General features: G+C 39.0%; 1 pseudogene across 1 annotated transcript; it reads left to right on the plus strand.

Annotated features, from left to right (window-relative positions):
* The first annotated feature begins 694 nt into the window (after window positions 1-694).
* Window positions 695-1,501, plus strand: LOC308438677 (alpha-enolase-like; annotated as a pseudogene). Its single transcript has one exon. The product of its transcript is annotated as an alpha-enolase-like (transcript).
* The last annotated feature ends 4,936 nt before the right edge of the window (window positions 1,502-6,437 follow it).

The raw sequence follows: 6,437 nt of genomic DNA on the forward strand, positions 1-6,437 counted from the left end.
CTCTCTGTGTGTATATATGCATATATAAATATTTATGCTTCTATCTGTTGGGGACTTGATTTAATTGATTCCCAAATGACATGGGAATTTCCACATTTGCTTATAAGATGCTGCAGGTCGCTACACATAATTGGATTTAATTGGGAAATGAGTCTGTCAACAGACAATGGCTGGGCAGCTAAACTGAGGCAGTCCTTTAGATTTGCTGAGGCTAGGACCTAGTGATAGGAAGGAAGCAGGATTGTCAGTTGATGGTCATAGAACAGACTAGTCACGTAAGATTTCGGGTAAGTGGCTCTAATAAGCATCTCCCCTATTGGGTCTGGGGTAGCAGAGATGAAATACAGATGTTTAAAGATGTTAACTCCAGAACACCAAAGGGGAGTGTTTGCTAGCTGCAGGAAGGATTAGAAGTGCGGGCATGTTTTCCCAATGTAGGGGAATGCCAAGGCACTTGGTGGAGAGGGTGATTAGGAGCCAGTGCATGTGAAGGTAAGTGGAGGAGGAGGGCGGGATGGGAACGGGGTGGGGGAAAGGGATAACATTTCAAATGTAAATACAGAGAATATCTAATTAAAATTAAAAGTGCTCTACCAGCTCTTGTATAGGGTCGCTGTCATGTCTATCCTTAAGGCTCTCTTCGGTGTCTACAGAATCCTCTTTCCTTCCTTAACAGTGATCCGACCACCAGAAATCCACCATGTCTATTCTCAGGATCCACGCCAGAGAGATCTTTGCCTCCCGTGGGAATCTCACTGTTGAGCTGCATCTCTACAAAGCAGAGGGTCTCTTCTGAGCTGCGGCGCCCGGCAGTGCGTCCACTGGCATCTATGAAGACAAGACAATGAACGATAAGACCCGCATCGTGGGGAAGGGCGTCTCTAAGGCTGTTCCACATCAACACTATTGCACCTGCTCTGGTTAGCAAGAAAGTGAATGCTGTGGAGCAAGAGAAGATGGACCAGCTGATGATCGGGATGGACCGCACCGAGAATAAATCCAAATTTGGTGCAAATGCCATCCTGGGAGTGTCCCTGGCTGTCTGCAAATCTGGTGCCTTGGAAAACGGGGTGCGCCTTTATCATCACATTGCTGTCTTGGCTGGTGACGACTTTAAAGTCATCCTGCTGGTCCCAGCTTTTAATGTGAGAACCATGGTTCTCACACTGGCAACAAGCTGGCCATGCAAGAGTTCATGATCCTGCCTGTGGGGGCATCCAGTTTCCGGGAAGCCATGTGTATTGGAGCAGAGATTTACCACAACCTGAAGAATGTCATCAAGGAGAAGTGTGGGAAAGACGCCACCAATGTGGGTGATGAGGGTATATTCGCACCTAACATCCTGGAGAACCAAAAAACACTGGAGCTGCTCAAGACTGGAACTGCAAAGGCCGGCTACTCCGACCAGGTTGTCATTGGCATGGATGTGGCTGCCTCCGAGTTCTACAGGGCTGGCAAGTATGACCTGGACTTCAAGCGTTCTTTAGATGTCCATGCCTGACCATCTGGAGCTCAGCTTTGTAATCATATGATCAGTCTGAATCATTGTTTCTGTCACCTGGCTTCCTAGCTAGAGCCCTCAGAACACCAGAGCAATCTCTAGGGTTCCCACTGTCAACGCCACCAGTAGTTTACGTGCAAAAACAAAAGCCACAGAATTCCCCGTCCCCCCAAAAAAGTGCTCAACCATTAAGCTAGTCAAGGTATATTAAAATTAACTGGCCTGAGTGCATACGTGTGCGTGCATGCATGCGTATCTTCTATTTGCAAATCTAGATAGCTTCTGGGCAGGTGCGCAGGCGCAACCCATCAGGAGCACAGGGCAAGTTAATTAACTACCACGGCATCTGTTTCTCTGAATCTGTGCATAAATCTATCTCTCAAATCTGTGTGTATGTGTATAACTATATATGCACGTGTAAGTGTTGGTAATTGTATGTGTGTGAGTTTGTGTATAAACCATACAGTATAGGTTATAGAGCAATTTCTTTGGGGATGTAGCCACTGGTAGGTTGCCTATACCCCTGTGGGTAACCCAACATTCATGTTCACATAGACAGAGCTAATTAGATCAGGAACTTAACAAAACATGAATACATTTAAAAGGAGAATATAAACTTGTAAGGTTGATATTTTGTATGGGGAGTATCCCATAAAAAGTAGAGGAGGGAAGCAGACAGTAGGTCTGACCTAGATATTCAATACACCTGTCTTTGGTCTTTTCTTGTTGGCAAATTCTAACAAAAAAAGAACATTTTGACTCATAGGCTATATGAAGCTCAAAAAACAAAACAAACAAAACAAAACAAAACAAACAAACAAACAAAAAAAAAAAAAAACAAAGGCCAAAAAGTGAAAGCCTCAGTCCTTCTTAAGAAAAAATATTAGGGTATAGCACCCTCTCAGAGTGTGGTATACCTGGACCTTGAATCATTAATGATTTAAGAGCTAGAAATATAGCCTTGTGGTGATGTTTGGTATTCAAACATCATTATGTTTAATCTATACACACCAAGAAAACTCTGAATATTTCCATGTTACATTCTGTTCTACATGTATGGTAACTAGTAAAATTTCAATGCATGCTATCAAACCTCTAAAAGAATTAAGTACTGACAAAAATATATTCATATAGTGTTATGCCAAAATGCTTTTAAAAATCTGTACATATATCTCTCTTTTTAAAATAAAGTTGTAAGAAAAAAAGAGAAACATTTTGAAGCATCCAATACTCAGTAAACATAGCTTCGTTCTCATGCAGGCTTCACACCTAGAGGAGCCTGACCTTGTGTAGTTAGCAGTACTGCTTTGACCCTAGTTTCTGTCACTTAAAACATGAGGTGAAAATCTGACCCTCATATGTGCCTATTAGTTTTGAATGCAGGGAGCACATGGTAAACACAGAGACTGGCTCAGCAGACACTTGCTAGATATTGACATTTCTTCAAGAGAGCAATTCGCTCCAGTGTTATTTTCATGCTGGGGAATTTTCTGAGTGTGGTGGTGGAGTAGTCTTGAGTGAGTGGGAGGAGACACGAGGACTGCAAAAATGGTTTCTACGTGTACCAGAGATTCCCATGTTATAACATACAGAGAGATGAGCACTGGAAGTGAATGAGAGAATCTGTAAATAGAGATGTTTAGTTTACAGGGTGGTGATAGAACAGCTTTCACTTTAATATGACAGAAAAGTATATAAGGCACGATCAGAACTATATAATTTAAAATGCATGTGCAAAAGAATAAGATGAGTAAACGCAAAATGGTGGTAAACTTGATGCTTGAGACTTAACTATGGTCCATAAACAATGCTGATGTATATCACTAGATTATCGTTATCTGTTAATGATCCACCTTTCATCTTTCCATCTGTCATCTGCCTGTCTCTTTATCTACTTCTCTACAATTTATTATCTCTCTGATCTGTCTGTCTATCTATCAGTCTGTCTGTCTATCTGTTCATCTGTCTGTTTATCTATCTATCTATCTATCTGTCTGTCTGTCTGTCTGTCTGTCTGTCTATCAGTCTATCTACCTATTTCTCTATGATCTATGATTTATCATATTTTTCTATATTTCATCTATTATCTGTTTATCTACTATCTCTAAAACATTTTCATTTATCTATCATCTATATATGTATGTATGTATCTATCTGTCATCTATTAATCTATCACTATTAGTATAGTAAAGCTTTAGAATAGAAAGCTTACAAATAAGGGCATTGATGTTTTTATGTAAATTAACAAAGGCAGGGACTTTAAAAAATTTATACATAAATAAAAATTAAGAACAGAAAGAATATATAGTGACTTGAGATACTGAAAATTAAAACTGTCTATTCACAACCATCCTAAATGTACAAACATTGAATGAGGATGTGCAACAAGAAGCTCAGGAGAGATGTTTGATACCATGTCATTACAGCACTCAGTTTCTCTGAACAACATGGCCATTGTGACCTTCACTTTTGGAAGTTTTCATTTTCTCTAAACTTTTTGGTACTGAAACATAATTATTTTTATTAATACAGTTTTCGCTCTTTAAATTGTTAGTTTTCCTTTATTTTAATACATTTTCTGAGATATGATTTTAATTCCACTTCCCATCAAGTTAGGCACATCCCTCTTAGCAGCACTTGTGCTGAGGTTTCTCTTCACTGCTTCTCACAATTTCATTGGTTTCCCGTCTGCGAGTCGTTTAAGAATATTGCCTTCCTCCTTCGTGTGTTTACAAGATTGCTCTCTGTGTAGGTCTCACATATTTAAATTCATTTCTAATTTTCTTATCCCACAGCCTGACATGCATAGCTTTACAGGCTGCATGAGAAAAACACAGTCTTTGCCTTTAGTTTCAATTCCAAGTCATCTTTAAGTTTCCCATTTTAATTCCCAATAAAGAGATTCCCCTCTGCGTTGGAAGGGAAACAGTGAAATGAGACAGAACTTATTTCAAGCCTAATGTCCCAACGCCCAGAAATGAAGCCCAAGAGACATGACTGAATTTGTGAGGTGACTTTAATCTTTAAACATGATAGACCTCGATTTTGGAACTGTTGATGGCATACAATCCTCATACACACACAACTGCCCTTCTGAAATAAAGCATTACAGTGCATATCCTAAGTGAACCTATATTGGTAATGATATAACGTCAATAAAACATTTAGTCATTTATGGCAAATGGAGAGTAGCCCTGTCCTCTATTGTAATGTTATACAGAATTCCTTGACTCCCTGGAAAACCATGTGTTGTTTCACTTATTCAAGCTGTCAACTCAATAAGCCTTACCCCTTGCTGGTCAACAGGAATACTGCTGATCCATCTACAGTTTCCAGACTTGTGGTTCTCTTAAAGTTGCAATCTGAATGAAAATAATTTCAAACTCATTTATTTTTACTTAGAAAAATGCACAGCATTCCCCTTTATGTCTTTGCACAGAAAACTTTCACTGTTAAGTAGAATTTCACTGTATGAATATGGAGGATTTGACTTATCCATTCACCTAACAAAGGCTATTTGGGGCAGTTAGTAATCAGAACTTTTTAATCACATGAAGACTTTCCAAATGTTTCACCAAAGACTGAAGGGTTTAATTTAAATCATATATAGTACATTTACTTTTGTATGGAAACAGTAAACTTCTTCAAAAGTGAATATAGGCTGGACATGGGGGCAGATCCCTTATTTCCTAGTACTTGGGAGACAGATAGGCAGATCTCTGTGAATTTGAGGCTATCCTGGTTTACAGAGAGAGAACCAGGGCAGCCAGGGCTATGTAGAGTGACCCCCTCTCTCCGAGAACGAATATGGCATTTTGTGTCTGTTTTAGCAATGGATAAACGTTCCTTGTTGACTTTATTTTGTCATTTGAGGCTAATGTGGCTCTCTCAGTGAGTGAGTCATAGCATCTCAGAATTCAAGTCTACAGCTTCTCGGTTATGAAGGAAGTAGATCTTTGATTACATGGTTCCTTGTCATTTGGTGCCATATTTGATGAGCTGTCTGTTCAAGTCTTTGCTCAGCTTTTACATCTGCCAATTTTATTTTTATTATTAGATTTTTAATAAATATTCTTATTTTTCAGCATATTGCTTTGATCTCCAATACTGTATAAAATGTGTCTTCTGGAAACATTTTCTGCTAGCCTGTGACACATCTAATTTCCCTAAAAGGAGGATTTTTTAAAAATCATACTGTAGTTTATCACATTACTTAATATTTTTTCCTTACTGCTTTATTTTTTTTTTAAAAGGTATACATTTACAGATTTTTAAAGGCATTTTGGCATAACATTATATGAATAATTTTGTCAGTACTTAATTCTTTTAGAGGTTTGATAGCACACATAGTAAATACTCATTTTACATTGGGGGGGTCATTTTGTTTTATCTAAAAATGTCATTACCGTAGCTAAGGCACCTGAGGTTCACTTGCATGTTTGTCACCTTGGAACTGTGTCATTTTGGTAGTTTTACAGCCTTGTGATTTCCATTCAGGCTTTTGATCTCTTTAGACAACCGAAACAAACTTATTTTATTTGTGTATTTCATCTGCATGTGTGTCCCTGCACCATATGCACTTTTGGTGACCATGTAAGTTAGAAGAAGGTGCTAGAGTCTCAGTAGGTGACATTATAGACAATAGTTGTTCCATATGGAATTACACGCAGTACTTTCTCTCTGAGCCATCTCTTTAGATCTACCCCTTTTTTATTTTTTTAAAGTTTAATTAATTAGTTTATTTATTTGCACTCTATCCATTGCTCCACCTCCCAGTCTTTTTGCCACAGTTCTTTATCCCACCCCTGCCCCTTGACTCTGAGAGGATGCTCTCCCTCTCAACTGCACATGTAGCAGAGGATGGCCTTGTTGGGCATTAGTGGGAGGTGGAGCCCTTGGTTCTGCCAAGGCTCGATGCCCCAGTGTATGGTGAATA

The sequence above is a fragment of the Micromys minutus genome (genome assembly GCF_963924665.1).
Source record: "Micromys minutus genome assembly, chromosome: 28".
Lineage (NCBI taxonomy): Eukaryota > Metazoa > Chordata > Mammalia > Rodentia > Muridae > Micromys > Micromys minutus.